Here is a 12,815-nt window from a genome sequence, read left to right on the forward strand (position 1 = left end):
AATGTCGAATGAAGCTCTGAGGTTCTATTGGGTTTCTGGATCTCTACTTAAAGCCTTTAGCTCTCTCCCTCTTTTGCGTTGCTCAACTGAGTTAATGGATGAAGTGTTTATCCCTCCAACAATATTATCCCAATCTGAATGGCATCAATGTTTGACTTAGAAAGAGGGCTGCTCATTGAAATGCTACAGGAAAGTTAACATTTGTGTGTCACTGTGTTGCACAGTATGTCACGTTCATGTTAATGGAAAATGTGTCATACAGAAAGCAACGACACAGATGTCTCATGTGCAGATTGTCTGACATTTGTCTTATTTGGATAATTTAAAAGTCACTATTGAGAACAATAATCATCTTGGTAAGTTGCTGAATAGTATAATTTGATAAAACTCCAAAGAATTACAGCCAGATAAAGTAATATCCATGGAATATTTATTATTGCCCCCAAAACAAGGCATAAGCAGGCTTCAAACACAAGACAGATATACAATATAAGGAGGAGTGTATGCCCTTAACATGTGCTGCTACATTTTATTTCTCTGTTGGCCTGTGAAAATGTTAAAATGCTAGCAAAATCACTCGTACAGCAAATGGTGACTTTTATAGTTCCTGTAAAATAAATATAAATGAACATTTTTATACGATTTTATCCCTCAAATTGACCAGAGGCTTAGATTTATTTTTTTAAACAGTGGTACTGTTGACAAGCCATTCCAGTAGGGCTGGAGACCCGCAGTATTAAATTATTATCTGGTGGCCTTTGAGATAAAATTGCACTGGGATTACCAAACTGATAATTATCCAAAACATACGGCCAAATAAACTCTGAAATATTTCACAAAGAGACAGAATATATCAGGAGTTTCAGCCAGACATGCACACGTGGTGGCATTCTGTTATTACATTTATCAGCTTGAATGGTTGCACTCAAGCTTAAATTTGATGGAACAAATATCATTTGGTGATCCATTGTTCATTTATTTATTACAAATTATCTGAATTTGTGTCAGTATCGGGGACAAAGGTGTTTCTCTCATGAAATCAAAACAGGACAGGTTTGGCCATGTACTTGGTGCAAAGCTTGAAACCATCGCACATTTCTTTGTCTCGGTGTTGTGATTAGGTTCATTTTTCTCTCAGCTAATTAGTTTCTTCCACTGTTAGCGTTTGTGTTAATCTAAATGTATGAGAAAACACAATATATGAAAATAACGCCACCCTATTTTAGAAAAAATGCGAACTCTGACTTATAGGAGTAGCATTTTTGTAAAACGAATGTATATAATGATGAGTAACGTTACATTCAGCCATGGGCGTAGGTTTGGGTAGGGACGGTAGGGACATGTCCCGACCAATATTCACGGGATATGAAAAAGTCCCGACCAATTTTTGCCATATTGGCTCAAAGAACGTGGATCTACGATCTTTGATTAGCAGCAACAGGCGGTGCGCGGAACGGAAGCTCCTTAGTTTGACATTTATTATGAGCCTCCGAGACCGTGTCGGAACGGTGCTGTCGGGGGGTGGGGGGAGGGGGAGTCAGTTGAATCGTCGACGTTCTTTGATTAGCTGCAAAAGGCGGCGGCTAGCTGGGCACACGCGTCTCCTTCTGAGTCTCCGAGACCATGTCGCCACCAAAAAAGAAAAGGACAGACAGAAGTTATTTCGCTACGTCGGCTGTAAGTACAGTGAGTGGACCCATAAGTTAGATATCTATCACGCAACGCATTTGTTGTAAAGTCCGGTGTTTAGTAAGGTCAGCACTGAATGTGAGGTAGAATAGGTCTGTTAATTATGTAATATTTTTTCACATAGGATGCTCAGACAGCAGAGCAAGGGGCAGAGCAGAACGATGGAGAGGTGGCTGGAGCTTCAGGGCTCCAGGTGAGGTGTTAGTTCTCAGATATGAAATATACTGTGAAATTATCTCAGTAAATATGGCATTTGAAGTGTTAGTCTTAAATTAAGTTAAGCTAGTGTGAATACAAACCAGGTTACGCTTTGTTTGCTCTATAGGAGGCAGTCAGTGTGAGTGCCAGTGACCAGGGAGTATCCAGAGGATATTTCTTTTGATCTTACTTGTAACGTTTGCTGAATTTTGTAAAGGAAAAAGTAAAGTGTTCTTGAACTGATCTGCTGAGTATGACTGTATCTGGTTGTATACACAAGATGTATGATATGGTTATGGTTGGGGGGAGGGGTTATTAAGCCAATGTGGTTTCCCCCCTTCTCAAAAATGTTCGGTGCTCTTCGGCATTTCACTGTGCTGCGGGGGGGGGGGGGGGGTGTCAAGGTCCCCACCAAAACTTAGACCAAACCTATGCCCTTGCATTCAGCCACCAGTCTGGAATAAAAAAAGAGGGTATAATACCTAATCCTGTTAATGTGAGAAAGGAGGAAACTGGTTATGACCAAATATGGACATCCGTCACACTCACAGTAGAGGGAACCAGAAGTCAAAGACTTGCTGTTTTTCATTCTTATTTTGAATTTATTTATCTTAAGGGAGGAACTTTTGACAAACTGATAGAGCAAGACGACACAAATCTTTACACCGCTTTGTGTCTGCGAATTTGTCGCTAAATCATCTCGCATATGTGCAACCTGACTGGTTCGTATCTCACTTCTTCTGTGATTTAATTTGCCTCAAAACATAAAAAATATTATGCCTATCTGCATTTGTCAGCTGCGCCTTAAAAAAGAAGAATCCTTTCTTGCTAAATATGTTTTCTTGAGATGATATCTCTTGCTGCCGCGATATCTTTCAGAGTCAGCCATGCAAAGCCCCCAGCTGCGTAACTGATTTGCCAACGTGTTGAACATGTTGGTTATGTTCTAAACCCTGAGAAATATGAGTGTTTTTAGAACAGGCATTCATTAACATCCACTTCCTCTTCTTTGCAACACGAGAGGAGTTCGTCAGGTAATTGTCAACTAACACTATCTTGGAGACAAGTGTTAAAAATAATCAGCAAACTCTGGTTACTGAAGTAGGCCATCTCTTTCTGAACTGAAACGTGTCAGTTTTCAAAATCTGAAGCACAGTGTTTGAATTCAAGTGAAAGCAATGCATAATTTAAAATCAATCGCCATTTTAAGGGATATTTAAACATTAAAGCTGAGGCACATGGTATTCTATGAAAGAAATATTTCGTTTTCAGCTTTACAAGAGATTAGTCATGCACTTAAATTTGTTTTGTTCATTCTTTGGCTTGAAAATTTATTCTTATTTATCTGTCCTTTCATATGCTCAAAATGTATGCTGGATAAATGACAAAGAAGTTAAATATTTGCTGGGTGACAGCTCTGACCACACAGAACTCAGCTTTGTTTTGATTTTGTTACTATGTACAGAATGTGCTGCATGACAGAAAGAAGTTGTTTAAAATGCATTAGATGCTTTTGAAAGGGAGTAATTATAAATGTACTATTAAACGGGAAAATGACCAACTCCAGATGTTCCCCAGTGAGCACCATGTTTACATATACACAGATAGCATGACAACAATTTTCTCTTCTCTTCAGTACAGTTGAGATTTTTTTTTAAAACTCCTAGAGACCTGAACTTTTCTGTCATCCAATACTAGTTTTTATTTTGCCTCCATGTTGTTTAATGCCACATTTATCATCAAGAGATCACCTTGACTATGAATGATGGATGAATTCTTCACAGTGTTGACTTCAGTTGTGGGATTTTTACCAGGAATACACAATTATTTTCTCTTTTCATTCCTCCTATTAAGTCGTTGGACCATTGCTATTTTGTTCAAGACTTCTTTAAAAGACTTCAAGAAATCACATCACCTAGGAAGTATAAAACACAGAAATGCAGACTTGCTCAGGAACTTTGCATGGCTAGGCTGTTAAAATGATTAAAATGTTTGTCTTTGTTCAGCAATAAAGTCGACATTCCTATAGAAACTTGGATATCTGTTTTCATTGCTGAGTAATTTTGTTACAGATTTACAGAGCTGCTAAGACCAATAAACAGCTAAAAACAAAAACAGACCTATAAGTAAAGAAACACACACACGCACACGCACACACACACACACACACACACACACACACACACACACACACAGTTGTAAGAATAATGTTAATGAAACTGTTTGGTAAGCAACAATAAATGCCAAAGTTCATTTATATTTATATTTCAAAAAAAGAGCTCACATTTGGGGTTGGAGATAAACACGTTTGCCTCTAAAGTACCACTTTAAACACACAATGCTTAGCAGATTTGACTGACTAAATCTTCTCATATTCCCGATGGTTGAATATTACAAAAGACTAGATGCTTTTGTAAGCAGCTGTGTTGAACCACAGCTGCTTCTAAATGAGTTTGTAGATTTAAAGCTGATCACAGAGACAATTTGCTCAGTAAACAGGCTTCTAGAGTCAAACTCATTACATGCTCACTAAATTATTCTGCACAGCGATGGTCAAATAATCAAACGGAGCGAGCCAACCAGCACATCATTTTCTGATGTGAGAGGAATTCCTAATCGACTATTTCTTTCCAACACTAGATGGTGTGAAAGTGCTGCCCTGTTCAGACAGCAAACTATCAGACCTCCACAAAAATTGTTTGCAAAGAGATCTCTATGAGGAATTGCTAAGATATTGTAAATGAGGAAGCCAATAAAAAGCAAACTACTTATGAATATCACATCTTTAATTCAGTCCTTATTGGTTCTTTTTGGTCTTGGCAGCCACTTCAAGGTCCAAAGCATTGCTGCCTTGCTCTCCTCTGTCTCATCTCCATATGCTGACATTTATCCAATCAGCAATCAGAAACCTGAAGCAGAGCCAGGACAATGTGACAGGAATTATAAGAAGATTACTATTTTTTTTTTATTCACACTACCCTCCCCCCAAAAGTTTCATAGTATTTATCATGTTCCATTAGGATCCAAACCGCCTGCAGAGCATGTGTTCTGATTTAAGACATCCCCTAACCTATAAATCAAAAACATTTGCATAATATTCAGCTCAAACTCATCCATTAGTCAGTAACACAAGTGAAACAGATTAGCCAAAGGAGATGTGACACAGAAGCAGTGAGGGACGTTTCTGTCACCCTTCCATATTTCTGCAGTCAGTCCTTGCAGCGTTGGATAGAGATGCCCTGCAGAGAACCCCCCCTCTACATCTCAACAAGCCTGAAATAGAGGCAATGATGTGAGGTATGCAAACAGACGTGTCTGCGGGGCAAAACACTTCTATTCGTTTTTGGCTTGGCGCACTCCTAAAGTGAGGAAGGTGAAGTCGAGGTAACAGTGGTTCATGAATATATCAAAGGATGCTGTGAGACTGCAGCTATTGAGATAAAAATATGTATTTTACTAAAATAAACATCGGCTGTCTAAAAACGATGGCAGGATGGGTTTATTAAAGTAAGAGCAAAGACAAAACTGTCCAAAAAGCATACTTATATCTATTTCTATATTTCCAGATTTCATCTGTTATATTATATTAGGTAGAGATGATCTGAAAAAATACAAAAGGCAGTTTTCAGTGGGGATTTCATTTATTAAAGCTGGGTTCAACCAACCTCACGCAGGAGGAATACAGGTCCAGGAAAAGTTTGAACTTACATCCAATTAAGTTGCTGTGGAAAAAAAAAAAAAAATCCCTCCCATATTGCTGATTAACAATAATCCTGCGTCAAAATTTCTCAACAAGAATTTGAAACACTAATTGCTACTTATTGCAAATTCTTGATTGCAGGTGATGCAACAGGTGGCACGAAGGGGAATCGCCCTTTTTTTTTTTTGGATAACTTTTTTCCATGAATAGATTAATTCATAATTTCAAAGCAGCATGTTTAATTACTTGGCTAATTTTTGACACAAATGTGAATTCAAATGCTACAGTATAAAAAGAATGTACTTATATTGTTGCATATGATTTTGTTACTAATGGTAATAATAATAGTGCAGGGATTTGCCTAAATCAGTAAATGTAAAGCTAATTATATGGATGCCTTACTTAAACAAGCTGATAAAGTCTCCACTCTACCCTGATTAAGTATTTTTATCGCCGGATCAATATGTGTGACAAAGACAACCAAGAAAACAACATCCGTTGTCAGAACTCTGGAGCAATTTGCCTTTCTAAAACCTATATTCACTGGGTTTTACAGTGCTATTTAACTGCTTTCTTTCTTTCTTTATAGGGTTTGTAGGGAAGAATAAATATCCAGTGTGGAAACATGCACATGAGTAAAACAAGACCTTTATCATTATTTAGATACAAAGTAAAAAAAAAAGAACAAAGTTGGTACTAAAATGTATTATTTTCAGTACAATAACCATTATTTGCTTCCGTACAGGAAAGACAGGAGAACATGCCATTCAAGTGTGGGAGAAATGTGCTGACCTTATGAAAAAAATACATGGAGCAGAAGTAGATTTAGCCACCATGCACAGTGAGGAGGACCGTGGAGGAGTGGCACCAGAACCATTTTAAATCCTCCAACACATCTTTGTGCCAATAATTCACTGATTTGAGTTGAACTGAGGAATAAAATAACTCAAGTTACGCATCTCAAAATGGACTCCTACATTACAACAAACTCTAAAACACAAAATGCTTGCTAGACTCAGCTGAATTGATCCTAACTGACTTAAAGTAGCCGCTAAAATGAATCTCCTCTGATCTAAAAATGTAACAGAGTACTTTTGCAGAAAGGGTTTTTTTTCTTTCTTTGCATCAGCTGTCACGGTTAGGATTGTTATCTAAAAAAAAAAAATTGACTACAAAGCAAAGAATAAAAGCAGGATCACTAAGAATTATATTCACAGCGATGGGATTCTGCGGAGAGGATATGACAAAATAATCTTGACTTGGAAAGCCTAAATGGATCCAACACGCGAGCAAGAGAGGGTTGTCGTCATTTTCATGGTTGAGATGCTGTCTCATTGTATGAGGACAGATAATAATGCTCGCGTACAATCTGAACGGACTTAATGAATGGAACATGACTGATTAAAAAATGCACAAAGGGTCATTCTATATTAGGAAACGAATCAGTTTTACAAACTGCAGATTTTCCTATTGGTGAATCCTAAGAAGAGAGCCCATGCATGCAGCTGTAATATATGTTTTGTTCAGACGCCAGAACACAGAAAACACCACGGTGATTCATCGCTTTGTACTGCAAAAATGTCTTTTGCTTCTGCCTTGTTCTCCTCCACCTCTCCTGACACAGTTGTAGGGAGGGGAGCAATGATGCGTGTCTTAGTGAAACCTGGTGAATAGTAATGAACCACGACTGTGTGTCTATTTGAGGGAAAGTGAGAGGAAGACAGAGTGGATACGGGAAGGGTTTGTGGGTAAGGAGGAGAGAAGAGGGAGGGACGGGGGGTTCACTGAAGAAAAGGGGGTGAAAAAAAGGCTTTTTATTGCAGTTCTAGCAGCAAAAAAAGTGACAGACATTAATGCTTTTCACGGTTTCCTTAATCATCAGGCGTTCTAACAAGACCAAGGTGGCATCACTCATTAAAACCTGAAGTAAAGTGTTTCTTTTCACTAAGTGGGTCTCATGTTTCTCATAAAACAGTGGCTTTCCCTCCCCACTACACCCCCCTGCCTTACACAAAACACAGACAGGGATAGGCGGGTGTATTGGAGAGCATGAATGAACGGGGAGGGGGGGGGCAGTGAGTGAATTTGGCTCCGAGAGAGTTCAACAGCACCTGCTGTCTTCAGCTCAGATTCATCAGGCAAAACTAGTAGCTGACTGTAAGGAGCGCAAAAAAACAGCAGAACAAAGACCAAGAAACTCAAGACAAAAAGATGTTTTCAGTGTTTTCCTTTTAAATTAAAACTGCAAAATAACAGTCAGGCGACTGAGTGAAAAAATCAGCAGTCTGACAAAAATGTAAACTTCTGCTTTAAACCGAACAACGACTGAAATATTTAGTAACTGGCTGCAAAGATCAACTTGAGTGCAAAGTCTGAAAGGAAGGGAACATGCACAATGGAAACCCCCCCCTCCCTAACTCTGCCCCTCTTTTATCCCCTCCATCCAGGACCCATGGGCTCTTTGCCAACTTGGAATCTTAAGAACTCATTCAAAGGAAAACCAAAGAAAGAAGCGACTTGTTTAAAACCAGAACCCATTTTTTTTCCTTCACAGTCTGTTGTTTTCCCTCACATTTCCCACGTGAGGATGGATTTTCTGGCTGTCGTTCTCCCTGACCCTACCTCTGAAGGAGGGAGGGAGGGAGGGGGGGGAGAGTAGAATTGCAATTCATGTTGCGTTCAGTCAGATGTGCGTTTTGAAGGTCTGTTAGCCCTCTCTCTCTTCCCTCTCTCTCCTCTCTCTCCCCCAGTTTTCATTCTGCTTTTACTCCATCTCCTGCTCACATAGTAACTCCTCCCCCCCCCACCTATCCATTGTCTTTCCATACAGTATCAGGCTGAGGGGATGCCACAGTAGGTCCGGCGAGGGACGTGAGAGAGGAGGAAGAGGAGGTAAGCGTCAGATTTGCAGCAGAATCTGTCCGGGATCAAATGCGAGTCACTGTTAGTTTTGGAAGTGGGGTTTATAGCTGCTCTTTAAGCTGTTTCTTATTTTCTATCCTGATAGCGAGGCAGCCTCAGTGATGCTGTTTGACTCTCATGTGTTGTATAGAGTATATAATGGGATTTTATTTGTGCTGTCAGGCAGTTGGAGGTGCTTTCAGCGGGTCAGCACATATCAGATAACATGTTTTAATTCGTAATGATTGAGTGTTAGGCAATTGCTACGTTGACAGTGATAATAAAAATAGTGCTTTTAGGTTTTTATTTGCAAATAGACACATAAATAACATCTGCCTTCCATAATCTTTAGAGAACATGAAATAATATTAATAAAAAAACTCCATCTGGTCTCTGATGATTTCTGAATGGCTCCAAGCAAAGGGGAGACATGTACGATGTTTAGGGATTAATACTAATCCTGCCTGTGGCTGAGATTCACCTTCTCGTCTGGACAGAGTCTGACAGAGGGGGCTTTACTAATTTATGCTGAGACATGCATGAAGAGAGGAACCCTGCAGCTCAGTGGCAGTGGTCTCCTTTGAACCCAGAGTGGGCTGATTGACTAAATTCTTTCCCCTGAACGGATGTGAACAAGAATATCCTGAGCATGCTTTGACATCTTGGAGTGGGAACAGTAATCGGCAGCAGTTTGTAAAGGTTGACATCTCAAACTATTTAAATTTTGATGATTATATTCAGAGAAAAAGTGTATCTGTTATGAATATGTGTGTCTTTTGCAAAGGAAAACTGAAACAGGTGCAAAAAAAAAAAAAAAAGAAAAAAAGAAGTGGTTCTCTCAGAAGTGGACAGTTACGGCGTATAGTTTGGGAAGCTTTGTGTGCTTGTTCAGAGGGGAAGAAAAAAGAAAAGGAGGCTCTCAATGGAGCTTTTGTTGTTTGAGTTGGAGACAGCAAAAGCCCAAGAAACACTGACTAACAAATACCTGGCCTCGCTAAGCCTCACATACCTCGGCTTTGCACTTGATACAATGTCAACAAATGCCTCCTCTGTCCTCCATGCTAGCCCGTTTCCTCTCGGTCCGGGAGGATTTTTTCATGTTTTTATAAAGGCTTCTGTTTTCTGAACAGACATCTGGGTGCGCAGAGTTGGCCTGCACAGCTTGAGTACTGAGTCTCTGCTAACACAAGCGCCTGAACCATTGGCAGTGCTGGAAATCAGTGTAAATGCCTCTTAAGTGAAATATGTAGAAAGAGTAGAGTGGATGCAAATGAAAAGGATTTGAACTGTAAAGCACACAATCCAAAAAGTGCATATTAGTCATATTCCTGGGAATTCATCTGTCCTATTCAGTAGAATGATTATTCTTTCTTCGAGCTGCACTAAAACGTTATTTTTGTGTCTGAATATATTTTGGGGCATTCTTAAAAACTGATGCTGTGCAGTTAAACCGTCGTTCAGGGTTACGGACTCCTTTCTCTTTGTTCGTGAGGAAGTTGTGCAGAATATATAAAGAAGAGTTTATGTAATGTGTTTTGAAACAAAACCTCTTGATTTGCACTCCACTTTCTCCCTGCAGAGGCAGGTTAAAAACTACATTTTTAATCAAAAAAATTATTTCACAACCCCCCCTGTTAGGAGCTGCACAGCTTTAGGGAGGTTGCTTTGAGATTCAGTCAGAGAAGGAGAAAAAAAAGGTCAATTTATGTGAGACTGTTTTTGTGAAAAATACAATCTTTACTGTTTATAGGCTCACAAGACAGTTTCAGTTTGCTCCCCTGGGCTTCAGATGAATACTTCCAGTTTCTTTGGTTAATTATTCATGCGGATGTGATTCCAAATGCTGAATACTGTGTATTTTTTTTCTCCTGCTTCTCCTCATTGTTTGCAAGTTCGGTCTGAAATGCATGAATATTCTAACTGCATCTGAGTGCACAGGTTTTTGTATTATCACCTTCAGTATCGAACCACACATGCGACTTATGGCTTTCTATTCCTATGTGAGTTCTTTTTGAAATATCATGTAGGGTTTAAAGCCATTGGATGCACAGTGGACCATCAACTGAGGAGCTCTTTTGGGATTTAATTTGTTTTAAAATTACCTTTAATGTGAATCTCCATTATCAGCGAATGGTAGATTAAAATAATTCTAAGTTTGCATATTTAGGTATATCTATGATTTGGTCTCCTTTATGATTGATTGGGTGTTGTGGTATTTTCTTTTAACCAGAAAATAAAACGTACAGAATGAATAACTGATTCAGATTTCCCTGAAAGTAATTGCTTCTCAAAGATGTATTTCATGTAGTGACTGCGAGACATTCTTGCCATTTAGCGTTTTAAAATGGAATTTCTTGACTTTTTCAGTCTGCCCTGTTGATTACCTTGTCGTCCATTGTGGCCAAATTAGAGCGTTTCCACACCACTGCCTCAGGAAATGACACACATCTAGCTCCACCTAGAATTAATTAAAGTTTGCGCTGCATCATTATGCTCAGAATATAATGATACCACATGCTGCTGCTGCTGATGATACAAGAGCTAGTCTCTAAAACTATTGACAAAATTACATAGAGTGCTTTATAAAGTATTCATACCTCTTGAATGTTTTAGCAAACAACAATATCGAGGTATTTTCTGGGGCTTGTGTGTGATCTACCACCACTAAGTAGTGTACAAGTGACATGGGAAGAACAAATATGAATATGTTTAAAATTTATATTTGTTTTAACAATCTGGAAAGTGTGGTCTTTTAATCTTGTTATGTTTTTACTCGATTTGCACAGTAGCCTGAATTTTTGGTCTTTTTTTTTTTTGCAAAATGATTTAATCTCATTCGGAGTAAATGGAAATCATAAATGAACATCAATTTTCAGGCTTTGCCACAAATTCACAATAAGATTTTGTCTGGACTTTGAGGGATTCTAACATATAAATATGATTTGATCTAAACTATTTCGCAGCAGCTCTTTTTATGTGTTTAGGGTAATTTCCTGCTGGATGGTGAATTTCAGCCTTTTGCAGCCAGTTTCTCCAGAATTTCTGTTGATCTTCTTTGTCAACTCAAAGCAGCTCAGCAGTCCCTGCTGAATTAAAGCATCCTCACAGCAGCTGCCTCCACCATGTTTGGCTGTGGGGATGTGTATTCAGGAGGCACAGTGTTATTTTTCCACCACACAGTGTGGTGGCAAAGCCAAAACCTAAATTTCTTATTTGTGTGGGCCTCCACAGACTTACTATGGCCTTCTCTGATTAATGTTTTGCAGTCCAGGCCTGTCAGTGTAGGTGGTTGACCACATCTTGATAAGTTTGCAGTTGTGCCGTACTGATTCAGGAGTGCATTTTTTAAAATTAAACACTGCTTTAAACTTCTATACAACTGTATACTTAACCTGTCTCAGTGCATAGATTTTTATTTGTAAAAGAAACTGAAACCCACTCATTGCACTTGTGTTGGTCTATCACACTAAATTCCGATTAAAATGTATCGTTCATGTTTTGGTTGCAATTTCTAGAAAATTTCCAGGAAAACTTTCAAGAGTTGTGAAAACTTCTGCAAGACTCACAGGATAGGGAGTAACAGAACATGAGCTGCCACAGCTGGAGGGTTGATTGAAAAGAGAAACAATAAAAAAAAAAGGCAAATAAAAAAGGTTTAACGGTGATCTCATTCTTCTGTAAGCACATCGAAACATAAATATCTCTACTACCAAGCAGCAGTGTCGTTACAGGTCTGCATAAAATGTTAATCAAAAACCTGCAGCAGATCCAGAATACTGCTGCTCACATTTTCATTAAAACTAGGAAAATGGAGCACATCACCCCAGGTCTAAAGTTCTTCCACTGCCTCCCTGTAGCTCAAAAATATAGACTTTAAAATACCTTCGTTAGTTTAGAAGTCACTGAACGGCTTAGCACCAACACAAATTAAAGACCTGTTGTTGTTGTATCAACCTTATAGACCACTCAGGTCTTCAGGTTCAAGTACTCTGCATCCCCAGAACCAGAATCAAACATGGAGAAGCAGAAATCAATTTTTATAGTAGTTTAATCTGGAACGAACTCCCAGAAAACTGCAAAACAGCTGAAACACAGAGTTCCTGTGAATCAAGGCGAAACACCTACTTGCTTAGAGCTGCCTTGGATTAATAATAACTGGAAAATAGATTAATTCTGGTCTGGATTGCAACTGTTTATTACTGCTCTCTATTCTGTAATGTAATATCACATTACAGGTATGTATGTGTTATGTTTTCTTCATGTAAAGCACGTTTGAACTGCCTTGTCTCAGAAACGTGCTACACAAGTGAACTTGATTTGACTCGTA

This window comes from Poecilia mexicana, unplaced genomic scaffold (genome assembly GCF_051168715.1).
Source record: "Poecilia mexicana isolate PSO_F unplaced genomic scaffold, ASM5116871v1 scaffold_7, whole genome shotgun sequence".
NCBI lineage: Eukaryota > Metazoa > Chordata > Actinopteri > Cyprinodontiformes > Poeciliidae > Poecilia > Poecilia mexicana.